At 35.0% G+C, this 16,189-nt stretch overlaps 1 long non-coding RNA gene across 1 annotated transcript in view; it reads left to right on the plus strand.

The window, feature by feature from the left end:
• The first annotated feature begins 231 nt into the window (after positions 1-231).
• Positions 232-16,189, plus strand: part of LOC141375205 (uncharacterized) — a 29,429-nt gene continuing 13,471 nt past the window's right edge. The window contains exons 1-2 of the long non-coding RNA XR_012382861.1: positions 232-317; positions 6,138-6,310. This is a non-coding gene — a long non-coding RNA (uncharacterized lncRNA). The remainder of the gene's footprint in view (positions 318-6,137; positions 6,311-16,189) is intronic.

The following is a 16,189-nucleotide window of genomic DNA, read 5'->3' on the forward strand; positions in this document are numbered from 1 at the left end:
CCAAAAAGAAATGAATGTTTTTCTTCGCTGTTCAAATTTGGGATGAATCTTAGTTATTATCAGGGGGGTTTGACCGCTTAATTAACGTTTGATTGCCCCTGAAGGACATTAAGATGTATGGGGGGGTCAGCTCTTTAATACTGAGAAATAGTTTGCTCTGATCTGTATACAAAATCATAATGTTAATAATTAAAATCAATAGATAATATAAATATACATTTGACCACCCCTATTTTGGTTCATACCATTGTGAATGCATAATCGCGCCAATCGGTGTATGCGAGAACAGATTGAGATCAAGAGCACTGATAGACACGGTAAGTATTTACAAGACTATTTTCTCGTAAAATAGGTGTTTGTTTCTACATATAGCCTGGAAGTCAAATTAGATGTATTTTGATCTACCTAAAATAGACAATCAGATGATACTGTAGGTCAGAATACACCAAACATCCCTCAAAACACTGAAAACCTAAATATGTTTTATTAATGTATTAGAAGTAATTAAATTAATTAAATACATAACGGAAGCATATTAAACTGACATTACCGAAAAATTCGACCCCAATGGTAGTCAAATAGTAATTCGCACACTGTAATGAAACATCCTAGAACAGTGTTTCAGATAAACGTTTGCCTTCTCCTCCATTTCACCAGACTTCTGCACACGTTTTACCTCAGTTTCAGAGGTTTGAAACCCCCAGTGAGTCTAGGTCTGATGTAAGATATAAAGTAGATTTTCTTTCAGATATACTTTAGTTTTTAGTGAATATTTCTGTAGGCCACCTGATAAGTGCCAGACAGCAAGTGACATCACGATTGAAGAGCGGTCAATTTAATAACAGTAACGTTAACACTCCACTCTTATTTTGGAAATAAACGTATTTTACATCTCCCTTTGACTAAAATAGTTAAATTTAACCATTTTTGAATCTATTCAGGCGATCTTCGTGTCTGACGGGAGCACTATTAGCTTAAAGTTTGCATTCGCTCTGTCATGTATCTGCAGAAACAGCATAATAACACCTCCTCCTCCATCTTAACGGACTTCTGCACACGTTTCACCTCAGTTTCACAGTTAAAGACCCCCAGTGCATCTCCAAAGTCTAAAGAAAAGTAGGAACTAGATTGGAGAGCGTATTTCTTTCAGAAGTAAACAAATTTTACAACTATATTAGCTTATAACAGTCGAGTTTTACCATTTTCGAATCCATTCAGCCAATATTCATGTCTGGCAGAAGCACTATTAGCTTAGCTTAGAATCACTGAATCAGATTTGACGATTAGCATATAATTTTTTTTTATATAAAGTTTAATTTTCCTATTTCAAGCTCGACCCTTGGGTATTATTGCCATAAAATCATCATCAAAGTGCTTTATAAAAATGCTGAGGAGTTTCTGATAAACATTTGCATTCACTCTGTTATGCAGAAAACAGCATAATAACACCTCCTCCATCTTGCCAGACTTCTGCACACGTTTGACCTCAGTTTCACAGGTTTGAGACCCCCAGTGAGTCTCTGAGGTCTGATGTAAGATATGAACTAGATTTGTTTCAGATATACTTTAGTTTTTAGTGAATATTTCTTCTGTAGGCCACCAGAAAAGTGCCAGACAGGCAGTGACATCACGACTGGAGAGCGGTTAATTTAATAACAGTAACACTCCACTCTTATTTTGGAAATAAACGTATTTTACATCTCCCTTTGAGTAAAATAGTCGAATTTAACCATTTTTGAATCTATTCAGGCGATCTTCGTGTCTGACGGGAGCACTATTAGCTTAAAGTTTGCATTCGCTCTGTCATGTATCTGCAGAAACAGCATAATAACACCTCCTCCTCCATCTTAACTGACTTCTGCACACGTTTCACCTCAGTTTCACAGTTAAAGACCCCCAGTGCATCTCCAAGGTCTAAAGTAAGGTAGGAACTAGATTGGAGAGCGTATTTCTTTCAGAAGTAAACAAATTTTACAACTCTATTAGCTTATAACAGTCGAGTTTTACCATTTTCGAATCCATTCAGCCAATCTTCATGTCTGGCAGAAGCACTATTAGCTTAGCTTAGAATCACTGAATCTGATTTGACTATTAGCATATAAATTTTTTTTTTAATATAAAGTTTAATTTTCCTATTTCAAGCTCGACCCTTGGGTATTATTACCATAAAATCATCATCAAAGTGCTTTATAAAAATGCTGAGGAGTTTCTGATAAACATTTGCATTCACTCTGTTATGCAGAAAACAGCATAATAACACCTCCTCCATCTTGCCAGACTTCTGCACACGTTTGACCTCAGTTTCACAGGTTAGAGAAACCCAGTGAGTCTCTAAGGTCTGATAAGATATGAACTAGATTTCTTTCAGATATACTTTAGTTTTTAGTGAATATTTCTTCTGTAGGCCACCTGAAAAGTGCCATACAGGCAGTAACATCACGATTGAAGAACGGTCAATTTAATAACAGTAACACTCCACTCTTATTTTGGAAATAAACTTATTTTACATCTCCCTTTGACTAAAATAGTTGAATTTAACCATTTTTGAATCTGTTCAGGCGATCTTCGTGTCTGACGGGAGCACTATTAGCTTAAAGTTAGCATTCGCTCTGTCATGTATCTGCAGAAACAGCATAATAACACCTCCTCCTCCATCTTAACGGACTTCTGCACACGTTTTACCTCAGTTTCACAGTTAAAGACCCCCAGTGCATCTCCAAAGTCTAAAGTAAAGTAGGAACTAGATTGGAGAGCGTATTTCTTTCAGAAGTAAACTAATTTTACAACTCTATTAGCTTATAACAGTCGAGTTTTACCATTTTCGAATCCATTCAGCCGATCTTCATGTCTGGCAGAAGCACTATTAGCTTAGGTTAGCATGAGCCACTGAATCTGATTTGACTATTAGCATATAAAAAAGTTTTGATAATTTTCCTAATTAAAGCTCGACCCTTGGTTGTTATTGCCATAAAACATCCTCAAAGTGTTTTATAAAAATGCTGAGGAGACTCAGATAAACATTTGCATTTACTCTGTTATGCAGAAAACCACATAAAAACACCCCCTCCTCCATCTTGCCAGACTTCTGCACACGTTTTATCTCAGTTTTACAAGTTAGAGAAACCCAGTGAGTCTCTAAGGTTTGATGTAAGATATGAACTAGATTTCTTTCAGATATACTTTAGTTTTTAGTGAATATTTCTTCTGTAGGCCACCTGAAAAGTGCCAGACAGGCAGTGACATCACGACTGGAGAGCGGTTAATTTAATAACAGTAACACTCCACTCTTATTTTGGAAATAAACTTATTTTACATCTCCCTTTGAGTAAAATAGTCGAATTTAACCATTTTTGAATCTATTCAGGCGATCTTCGTGTCTGACGGGAGCACTATTAGCTGAAAGTTTGCATTCGCTCTGTCATCTATCTGCAGAAACAGCATAATAACACCTCCTCCTCCATCTTAACGGACTTCTGCACACGTTTCACCTCAGTTTCACAGGTTAGAGACCCTCAATGAGTCAGTGAGTATGGTGTTTTATAAAATGCGGAGGAGATTCAGATAAACGTTTGCATTCACTTTGTCATGCAGAAATCAGCATAATAACACCTCCTCCTCCATCTTGCCAGACTTCTGCACACGTTTGACCTCAGTTTCACAGTTTTGAGACCCCCAGTGAGTCTCTAAGGTCTGATGCAAGATATAAACTAGATTTTCTTTCAGATATACTTTAGTTTTTAGTGAATATTTCTTCTGTAGGCCACCTGAAAAGCAGACAGGCACTGACATCACGACTGGAGAGCGGTCAATTTAAAGCTAACTCTCCACTCTTATTTTGGAAATAAGCTTATTTTACATCTCCCTTAGATTATAATAGTCGAGTTTTACCACTTTTGAATCCATTCTGGTCTGGCGGAGCACTATTAGCTTAGCTTAGCATAAATCCCTAAGATTTAAGAGTCAGATTTAACCATTAGCATCTAAAAGTTTTATAATTTTCCAATTTAAAGCTTGACTATTCTTTAGTTACATCATGCACTAAGACCTACAGAAAACGAAAAGTTGTATTTTCTATGCCTTTACGTCTATGAAACACTCATTTCAAACTAGGCAGATTGCTTATTTCTCAGTAATACATTATTCTTTAAAACATTTGGGATAATGTTAGTTCATAAATCACCAAAATAAAACACTACCAGTGGTTTTTGGATATTTTATTGACAAATACTTACATATTGTGCCTTTAAACGTGGAGACACTCAATGTTGAAAGACATCCTTACCTGTTGAACAATAGAGCTTTTCCAGCTGAAGCGTTGAATCAATTGACCGCTGAGTTTTTCCACAATATCTTGTCCTCTTTAATGAGTTTATGACATTGTAAAGATTCTATATTGTACAAATTAGGGCTGGGTGATTAACCGAAGTTGATTTTCAATAGTTTTTTTGTCAGTAAAGCCAGCACGTGCATTCAGATGGAGCAGCATTTACTATACAGTGCTGTGATATGCTCGCTACACAAAATAGCGTTAAAAATCTCAATCATTCTATGGTAATGACTGCCATTTTCCACATATAATACTGTTTTTACTTCAAATTCACACAAGTCATGGTAAAATCTAAAAGGGATACAGCTGCAGATACTTAGACATCATTATCGCCTAATTTTTGTGACACCATACAACAATAATTACTATTTTCACATAACTGAAGAGTATGTGTAGGGTAGACGTCAATAAAAACAATGAGATGGATAATTAAATGAATAATATAAATAATTATTATTAACTTTCAGCCTGAGCTGTATCCCTTTCAGAAACAAACAATGGCTGCGTTTTTAAAAGCACATTATAGCTAAATAAATTTAATCGTTTCATATCCCAGCAACATTTTTAAAATGCTTGCTAGAATTTTTCCTAACTTATCAATGTTCGTACATATTAAAAATAAACAAATAGCGCATTCCTTTTATAATAAAACATCTCTTGTTTGTTATCATGTTGGTGATTTTGGTCATGTGATTCATATTTTGTGCTACCGAACTTCCTTAAATTTTAGTGCACCTAAAGAATTTCGCAAATGAGACGCCGCTTAAAAATCACTGACGCCCTGAACAGTGCACTGACTACTAAACAAGGGTGCAGATTGGTACATACCCCTTGTTCATATTGCAATGCTACAGGGATTGCCCGAGTTTCTTCTTTGTAGGTGCTTGCAGTTTCCACATAATGGCCCTCTGGCCTTCAGAGATCACAGCTTTGCTCAATTTGATTTGCAATTAGATTTCCATTAATCACCCAGCCCTATAAAATCACAGATCTAGGATCAGCTTCTCTTGCTGTGTCTGATAGGGTCTTCATCTTTTAGTTTTTTATCCGGAGAATCTTTCGGAGGGTTTCAGTCACTTTACAAAAGCTCCCCATTATGATACCTGGAAAGATTGCGGTTTAGTTAAACAGGGTTTGGTTGGAACTTTGTATCTGAAAGTCCTCTCTAATTTTGGTCAGTGTTATCTAATGCTTCAGAATATATATATATACAACTCATAAAATATGTTTTAAAAACTGCTATTTAACTTTTGTTAATCAAAGTTGAATAAGACTAACGCTAAACAGTGAGCTCAAAATGCAGGAACTTGAAGGTTGTGCTGTCATTTTAATCTCCACTATGTGAAAAGTGTGATTTAATTCCAGAAATATTAATATTAAAAAACAGTTGAGCTCATATTTTTAATGAAAGAATAAATATGAAATAATTAGAGATCTCAGATTTCGAGACCTATTGTAAAATAAACTATTGTAAATAATTATACTTTATGTACTGAATTTAATCAGAATTTTAGGCAAAAATAGCAAAACAAAAACTGATTTTCTTCATTATTTATATATATATATATATATATAAAATTTATATATTATTATTTAAATAACTGTTAACCTTGTAATCTTTATATATGTAACGAGTAAATTGTTTCACATAAGTCTTTTACTCTGGTCTTTTCTCTTTATAGCTGGCTGATTTAAATTATGGCTCATTATGCCAGTCTTTTAAAAATCCCTATGAAAAAACAAGTGGTCGCAAACAATTTATATGGGCTGAATTTAAACAAACAAATTAAACTTTCATCCGCTTTTCCAGGGCCAGGTCATGGGGGCCGCAGTCTCAGGAGAGAACCTCAGACAATTCCTCCAGCATCTCCAGGGGGGGGATCCCGAGGCGTTCCCAGGCAAGCCCAGAGACATCCGCCCAGCGTGTCCTGGGTCTTCCCTGGGGTTTCCACCCGGTGGGACATGCTTGTAACACCTCCCTAGGTATGCATCCGAAACAGATGCCCGAGCTACCTCAGCTGACTTCTCTTAATGTGGAGGAGCAACGGCTCAACTCCGAATTCCTCTCTATAAGGGTACAGCCAGCCACCCTGTGAAGGAAACAAATTTCAGTCGCTTGTATTCGACATCTTGTTCTTTCAGTCATGACCATAGGTGAGAGTAGGAACGTAGATTGACCGGTAAATCGAGAGCTTTGCCATTCGGCTCATATCCTTCTTTACCATAACGGACCGATACATCGACCACATTACTGCTGCACCAATCCGCCAGTCAATCTCACATTAACACAACCCAAAGATACTTGAACTCCTCCACCTGGGGTAAGGACTTTCCTCCAAACTGGAAATGGCAAACCACCTTTTCCGGTGAACCTTAAATTCAGCCCATATAAATTATCTGCAACCACCACCAATGAATCATCAGTATATTTTTCTGTGTACTTGATCCAACTATTCATTTTCAGAGCGATTCTAAACATGCAGATATTAATATATACACATAAGTAAATTACTAAAAACAAACAAGATCAATACACCAAATTAAAGATTCACACACTCAACGTTTGTATTTCAGAAGTTTAAAAAAGTATGCATAATACATTGGGTATTATTGTAATCTAGAATTAATTATGTAACCGATGCACTGAATTCTGCGTCAATGCACATTTACAACCCCATTATGACAATTTAATAATGGAATGCATACGGAAAAAAAAACAGACGTCGAGCCAGCATGTTAATATTATATAGATATATATATATTATATTGTGTTTACTTAACAAACAAGATAAATGCAATGTTTTCCAAGAAGTTAGCTGTAACAATAAAAATACAATATCTTTGTGTCCTTACATAGAATTAAAACAGGAAGAAAAACAAACAGAACAGCCCTAAGTAGTTCACAGAGAGGTACAAATATACAGTACAAATCTATTTTATTCAAAAAAGAAGGGTACAAATAAAAACGCAACAAAATATAGTTATTAATGCTTTTGTAAAGTTCAGGTAGGTGTAGGGTAAGTCTAAGGGAGCACTTTGGGTAGACGACTCTAAGGCTTCTGAGAAGAATTAATACATGTCGGTACGGCCATACGATATTAAAATGTACTATACAAAGTTTATACAACCTGGATTATACTCGAGGATTGAATATTACACGTACATCGTTGCATATATTTTCGCAGATTTTATGCATTAAACAAAGATGCCATCTCATTTTTAAAACCGGTCACACATCACATTAAAAAAAAAAAAAGCATTGTCACTTAGTGCCAAGAAGTACAATGTCAAATGTGAGAGTATATGTATATATAGAGAGAGAGATTTCTTTCAAAAACGTTTGATTTCAGTCCACATTACTGTCTGGGATTTACACAAACTGCTGTGTTTTAGTTTCAGAAAGCCTCACAAAACAACATATACATTCAAAATAAAGAAAAATAAACCAAAGCAAATCAGATGTTTAAAGCAATGATACTACTAAAACTCACGGAAATGTTACGGATACGGAGTACTGCACATTCATCCATAACCTGGATGGTTATTCTCCGTTCTCACAGCTCACAAAAGAAAACATGTCAGCTAAAATCTCTCACTGACTGTCAACAAAAAGGGGCTTCGGTAAAATATTTCCCAGGATTCAGGCTTTATTGTGCATATGGAAGCTTATTTGAGTACTGTAAAAAAGCAAAAGTTGGCTGAACTTAAATGTGGGTAAACCTGTTGCCTTTGAAGGGGCCCCTTATACCACTTTTTAAAAGATGTAAAATGCATTTCTGATGTTGCTCAAGTGTTTATGAGATGCTTTTGCTCAAAATACCACACAAGTAATGTTTAAAACTGCCCTTTTTAGGCTTTGATCCTAATTGTGGCTTTTTGGTCATTGTCATTAAATTCAAATGAGATTGTGCTCTTTTTAAAAGAGGGCGGAGCTACAAATGCCTGTGTGTCAGCATAGTGGCAGATTCAAAACAGGACTAATGTCTTATGCTAATGACGGAGAGATCATCACCAATGGGCGGGGCGTTCCCCCTCTGATGACACGTAGGGAGAATCTCATTCAAAGTGTTTCTGCAGACTGTTATCAAGTGTGACAATTAAAAATAAATACATTTTTACCATTAGAAGCTGGGTTATATTCAGACTGCTGCCACACATTATTGTGTTTAAACCCCTATAAAAGTGATTTTTGCATAATAGGTCGCCTTTAAATTATTAAGTAAAATGAACAATGAGCATATATGTTAAAATTAAGTCAATTTAACAGTTCCAAGTGGGTTAACTCACTTTTTGAAGTCAACGTGTTGCTTTTAGAGCAACAAATAAACTCACTTTAAGTAACTAACCACAAAATAATATAAAGAAGTCAGACTTTCCTTTTAATTGTTCTTTTAACCAGTTTAACTGATTAAGTTTCAATCCTAAGAAGAAAAATATATTAGACATGTGATAACCCCGCAACAACAACAAAGTCTTAGTTCTGAGAATAATCAGCCAGATCTCATGAGGAAACATAACTATTTTATGCTTTAATTTGTACAATTTCATTCATATGAAAATATATGTTATTTAAAAAGGAGCCGTGCCCCCAAACCACACCCCTAAACCTCATTGGTGAATGAGCAATGAGATTGTACAAATTAGTATGAATTAGCCAATAAATTGAAGTTACAATCTGAAAAACTCACAATTGTCTACAAGTTACAACTGAGAATTAAAAAATTCAATTGCAAAATGTAAACTTATGAATTGCAAGAACAAAAAAAAAGTTAGAATTAAGTTTATTTCTCACAATTCACTTTTTTTCCCACCCAGAGTTGTGAAAGAGCCTATAAACTATATTTTACGCATTGTCAGAAAAGTGGCTAATTCGTACAATTTAATTTGCTTGAAAAGATACGCTTTTTATTTGGGAATGTGCGAATTGTACTAAAATGTATGACTGAGATCAAATCAAATATGAATTAGCCACTCTAAATCAAAGTTACAAATTGCTGTGAGAATATTTTGGGAAAAACTCACAACTGTTACGATTGAGGAAAAAAAATCAATTGCAAGATTTCGACTTACGAATTGCAAGAAAATTAATAAAAAAATATATTTCTCTGTTAATTTAGACCATTTTTTCATCCAAAGTTGCGAAAAAGCCAATTTATCACTTACGCATTGTCAGAAAAGTGGTAAATTCTTATGATTTAATTTGTTTGACAAGATACGATTTTTTATTTTGGGATGTGTGAATTGTACTAAAATGTATGAAGGAGATCGTACAAATATGAATTAGCCACTAAATCAAAAAGTTACAAATTGTTGTGAGAATATGTTGGGAAAAACTCTCAATTGATTTTTTTTCCTCAATCCTAACAGTTGCAAGATCTCAACAAATGAATTGGAAGAAAATTTTAATGTAAAATATATTTCTCAGTTAATTTAGACAATTTTTTTATCCAAAGTTGCGACAAAGCCTATTAACTGTTTATGCATTTGCAAAAAAGTGGTAAATTTATACCATTTAATTTGTTTGAAAAATTGTCAGAAAAGTGCTAAATTTGTATGATTTTATTTGTATGGAAAGATACGATTTTTATTTGGGAATTGTACTAAAATGTACGACTGAGATTTTACAAATATGAATTAGCCACTCTATCAAAAAGTTACAAATTGTTGTGAGATTATGTTGGAAAAACTCACAACTGTTACCATTGAGAAAAAAATAAATAAAATTGCACAACTTCCACTTATTTAACTTATTTTGCTAGACAAAAATAATAATTTCAAGTTAATTTCTCACAATTCAGGATGTTTTATTAACCCAGAGTTGCAAGAAAGTCAATACTCTGAGCTCTGCAAGAAATAGTCACAATACTTGGCATAAATGGCATTAAATTTGCATTAGTATCTGGAAAGTCAATTTAGAAAAAAGAAGTTAGAATTAAATGTCAAATTTTTTTATAAAGGCCTATGTCAGTTTCTCAAACCCGGTCCTGGAGGTCCAGTATCATGGAGATTTAAGGTCCAACTTGCCTCAACACACATGCAAGGATGTTTCTAGAAAGCCTAGTGAAACTGAGGTCACACTGGACTTTTCTCCCCATAGACTTCCATTCATACGCACGCGAATCCGTCAGACCGGAAACACAAGCTTGAGCGACAAGTTTCGCAGGTCGAAATCGCATAATTTCATTTAATTTAAAACATGGACCAATCACTCGCTTTTTTGTTTAATCATCTTGTTTAATCCCGGCCCTTTTCGCAGTGCCGTACTACAGTATTTTGCACACACAAACTCTAGTATGACCACAGCATTAGAGCTTGATTAGCTAGCCCAGGTGTGTCTGATTGAGGTTGGAGGTAAAATCTGAAGACATCGACCTTCCAGGACCGAGACTGAGAACCACCGGCCTGTGAAGTTGCATATTTCAAGGCAGTCACAATTCTGAGGAGAAAAGTCTGAAAATGCAAACTCAGAATTGCGAAAAATAATAATGACAAAACTTCAAGAAAACCTATAAAAGAGAAATCCAGTCGGAATTTAGAGAATAAGAGGGAAAAATTAATTGCTGAAAACCTAGAACCATTGACTTATATTTGTTTGTCCTACTATACAAGTCAACAGTTCCAGGTTTTCACCCTTTACCAAAATATCTTTTTTTGTGTTCAACAGAAGAACCTTAATGCTTTATAACCACATGAGGGTGAGCAAATTTATATTTTTGGGTGAACTATCCCTTTAAGAGAAGTCACAATAACTTTTTTTATTATATGATAGAAACAAGCCTCCATATGCACAACTGCTCTTACTTTTTCTCAAATTAACTTTTCACATGTTCTCAAGCTTGACGGAGGTACTATTTCACCCAAAAAAAAAAAATCTAAATAAATATAATCTTTCCTCCATTAATAGTCTTAATTTTACAACCTCTTCCCATTTTGATTTTGGGTCAAAACCTGGTTTTGTGAGATGGGAAAATATCTGAAAACACAGGACTGTATTTCTGACAGTGGAAAGCATCAATCTTCAATTCTGTCCTTACTATTAAACCCAATATATAAATATTAAAGATTTAGAATTTATATTAAGCTTGCATCGTGTTCCACAAAGATACACATTATGAGCTAGTCCGAAAAACTAAATATCGTCTTACAATCAGTAAGTGCAACGTCACCAATTGTTGTCAGTGAGCGACCCGAGCCACTGATTTACACCACCAGAACCCAATGATGCCAAATCTCGGGAGTCACTTGTTCGCATTGTTGACAAACAATGCACATGTTAAGGCGTTATTGACAAGCTAATACTATACAAAAACGTAACTTCATACCTGTACAAGCATACAAACGTTTGATTGTTTTTCATTTGTTTTGTTTTTTTATGTGGTTTCGAATTATATAACGGTGAAACATTTACTGTAATACTACAGGTGAGGGGAAATAAGTGCAGAACATTTCATTGCATCAAAGTGACAAACGTCTATGTTACATGATTACGTGAGGCTCTACGGAAGAACAACAGGGTTTTCCTAGATGCGGATCACAGCAAATAAAAACATGGAAAGCATGTGCGCTGAGTTAAAGGGCAACTACACACCAGAAACGGCCTACGATTTTAGATAGGAACTTCAAAATGATCATTATACAAACAAGATAACATGATCGGTTATGGGACCAAACCTGAATCTAAACTGGTTGTGCTTTTGTGTGTAGTGCTGCTTAACGATTAATCATGACTAAATCACAAACAAAATGTTTTCGTTTACACTATCATCTTTGTGCACATGGTGTTTATTTTGCGTGTGTGTGCATGTATATATATATATATATATATATATATATATATATATATATATATATATATATGTGTATATATATATATATATATGTGTGTGTGTATGCTTATCTGTATACGTGTGTGTGTGTGTGTGTATATATGTGTGTATGTATATGTATGTGATATATGCACACAGGTAATATATATGCACACATATATACACTTCTAGAAATAGATATGCATGCACAGAAAATGTTAATTTATATGTTAAATATCTATACATAAAATTATATTTATATATATATATATATATATATATATATATATATATATATATATATATATATATATATATATATATATATATGTGTGTGTGTGTGTGTATGTGTGTGTGTGTGTGTATATATATATATATAAACATATCTAAAGTAATTTGGTGTATGTACATTTATATATCCATAATAAATATACACACATTCATGTTTAAATGTATATACATGTAGAGAAAATATTTAGCTATATACAAAATATCCAAATATAACAAAATTATATATAAATATGAATATACAAGTAAAAATTTGAAAGCATATACATTGATGTGTACATTTATAAATGCACACATCAATATATACATGTATAGACAGAAATCTAAATTTATTTAGCATAAAATTATATATATTAATATACATGCAAGTATATACACAGGCAAGCATGCATGTATGTATATGTGTGTATATATATATGTGTATTTATGTGTGTGTGTGTATATATATATATGTGTGTGTGTGTGTGTGTGTGTGTGTGTGTGTATAGTATTTTATAAATATATATATATATTATGTAAATGCAACTTTTATTATGTATGCGGAGAGTCACTATTACTTGTTAATCAGCACTATTGCAGAAATTCTAATACGACTCAGTGTCTAGTGTGCAGGTGCCCTGATCATTATAGGGAGATGACATGCTTTTACCATGGGGGCGCTGTACTCAACATGTATACAAAAGTGAGGTAAGGATATGATTTGATTAATTTTCACACATCCATAGAAAGAAGGAAATGCAGAAGCGTACTACCATCCACTGGAATGTAGCTCATAATAAACCCTTCAGTGCTGTTACCAATGCCAAACTGACCCCATATTTAAAATAAAACAAACTCACAAACGGAGTTGCTATTTTACACATAAAACTGCATCGATAAGCAGGGATGCAATGTTTTGTAGGCCTAAATAAAGAAATTTGTTGCATGTTAGCATTTCTGGTTCCATCATCCTTTTTGCTTAAAGGGACAGTTCACTCAAAAATGAATCTATTCCACTATTTACTCACCCTCAAGTGGTTTCAGAGTTTCTTTCCTCTGTTGAACACAAAATATATTGGATAATGATAGAAACCTGTAAACATTGTCTTGCAAAAAAACCAACTACAATGAAAGTCTGTGGTTACCAGTTTCAGAAGATTTCAAAATAACTTTGTTGACAGAATTTTTAGTTTTGCGTGAACTATCCCTTTAAACGCCTCCAATCTACTTATTTTATTGCATGACATGAGATGTGATTTTTAAAGCTTTTGCATGTCTTGAATGGGACTATTATATATGTTGGACATTAAACCGTCATGTAAACTCATTGACTCACAAATCGATTTTACAGCCTGAAGGACTGCACACCGGGACGCTTTTGGCTCACGTTTTCAGTCAACAGTTTACGCCTCGTGACTAAATAAATATGTGTGATCGTGCACACCAACGCGCAAAACGGCAGCCGTAAGTGTCATTTTTAAAAGAAACATCTAAGGCTCGTTTTTTTGGTTTGACGTGCCACATCAAAACCTTCTCCACCAATCAGATCGACACTTTAGTTCACATGCACAGAGCTGCTGAAGTTACAGTAAACAGCATTTGGAGGCGCTCAAGCGCAAACCTGTCAATGCGAGCGCACATTGAAGAAGATGAGGTGATATGAACGAGGAGCTGCTTATTGCTCTGATGAACAATAATCATTTCTTCATCTCTAGAGCTGGAGCTGCTACTTGATCCATTCATAACAAGGGTGTCAACGTTCTGTCTTCTTCTGTTACAAGCGGGTATCAGGAGCTTAAAGTTGTATCGCCATCTAACGTCAAGGAGTTATTTTGCATACTCTTGTGCTCGACGCCAGTGGGGGGAGAAAAAAATAAATAAATCGCTTAGGTTTGAATCCGGAAAAGTGTCGAAAAACGCTGGCAATAAAACACAAACGAAAATCGTCCCAGTGTGTATGAGCCTTTACTATGTTTTTATCAGCGAAGTATTCTAGCTCTAATTTAATTCCATTTTTACTTGCTGGGTTGTGGACAAAATCATAAGCTGCATCCAAAATCGAACACTACTCAGTAGGTACTGCATTTGACTTTAAATGTACTACTTGACCGTTAGAAAAGTATGTTCTGTACAGTATGAATGCGAGCGGTGTGAATGGAACTCGGGCATGCTACATCAGCCATTTTGACATGATCACGTGACCTAGCCGAATGAGTTGCATCGCTTTACTCCCACTCATCAATTCTCTCACGGGACATCATGCGGTAGTGTTGCGTCCAACGCGCAATTCAGAATCTCGCCGGAAGTAGTAGGTCATCCGGGTACATGTCGCATATTGTTTTTCGAATTCTATGAATTTGGACGTACTTCTCGGCTTGCATACTATACTAGCGAAGTATGCAATTTTAAACGCAGCCAGTTATTACATGGTGCTTTATTCGTGCTTTTAACTATGCAAGTGATGCAATTAAGATGTTTTCATTATATTATTCTACCTGCATTGCTAGGTTATTTCAACCTAAATGTGGGTGAAATATGCACAAACCCAACCATCGGGTTAAAACTGAAGTATTAACTCAATTCAAACAACAACACCCATGCGTTTAGTTTGTCCTATTTATACCTAAATAATTTTTGGGTTGAAATAGCCCAGCATTTTCTTCAGTATGTAGCATTATCATTTCGCCATGAAAGCATGGAAAACCTTCTTTGCTCTTACACTCTAAAAAAACAAACAATGGGTTGTTTTAACTTAACGTTGGGTCAAATATGGACAAACCCATGGTTGGGTTCGTTTTTCCAATTAACTTTAAATTACACTTTTTACGGTTGGGTTTGTGCATGTTTGACCCAACGTTCTGTCTTTGCTCTTATTCCAAAGAATAACAAAAATGCTGGGTTGTTTTAACTCAACATTGGATTAAATATGGACAAACCCATGGTTGGGTTCATTTTTTTCCAATCAACTTTAAATTACACTTTTAACAGTTGGGTTTGTTCATGTTTGACCCAATGTTGGGTTAAAAAAAAACACTTTTAAGAATATCGGTCAACATCACAGAAGCGACAGAACTAGGGGAAGCACTGACAGGAAATTTCTGGATGCACTTGACTAAAAACTGAACAAATGCTTCCTAATAATTTTTTTAAATAAATAATATAATTAAAGACATTAATGGTAACTCAATAATCACATTGTATAGTCAGTAAATGAGTTGTGACTGTAAAAAATTAAACATGCTAGACTTTGTCGGGACGCTTCCATCTAAATGTCTCAGATGCGGCACTGGGCTCAAAATTATATTAATATTGGGAAAACTGAAGCTGAATGCAGTTTTGTTCGCGCACAGAGCTTACGGTCTTCGATAATCCACTATTTAATTAAAAAGTCCTATTGGAGGTTTTGTTGGGCAAATAAGGGTGATGCAAACTTCCAGATTTGCCTACAAACAAAAAAGATCATCACAGCAGTGCTTATGTCTTTTATCCAATCGAGATATTTGGGATGCCACAAAACTAAGGTGGAAGTTTAGACAGCCCTCAACAGCACAGAAGGGTTTCACGTTTACGATGAGCCAAATGGAGACACACACACACACATCTCCCAGAGAACAAAGCTTAAGACAGACCAGAGTAAAGTTAAGACATCGGGAAGGCACAAACATAGCGTCACTTTCTCTTGTTTACAGTGCACAGGGTAGTAGCTCAGTTCTTAATGAAAGCAAACTCAGTAGAGTCTCCGCCACAACGGATTCAGATTTAATCTCGATGAGAGACGGCTGGTAAGGCA

Source organism: Danio rerio, chromosome 7 (genome assembly GCF_049306965.1).
Source record: "Danio rerio strain Tuebingen ecotype United States chromosome 7, GRCz12tu, whole genome shotgun sequence".
NCBI classification, from domain to species: Eukaryota; Metazoa; Chordata; class Actinopteri; order Cypriniformes; family Danionidae; genus Danio; species Danio rerio.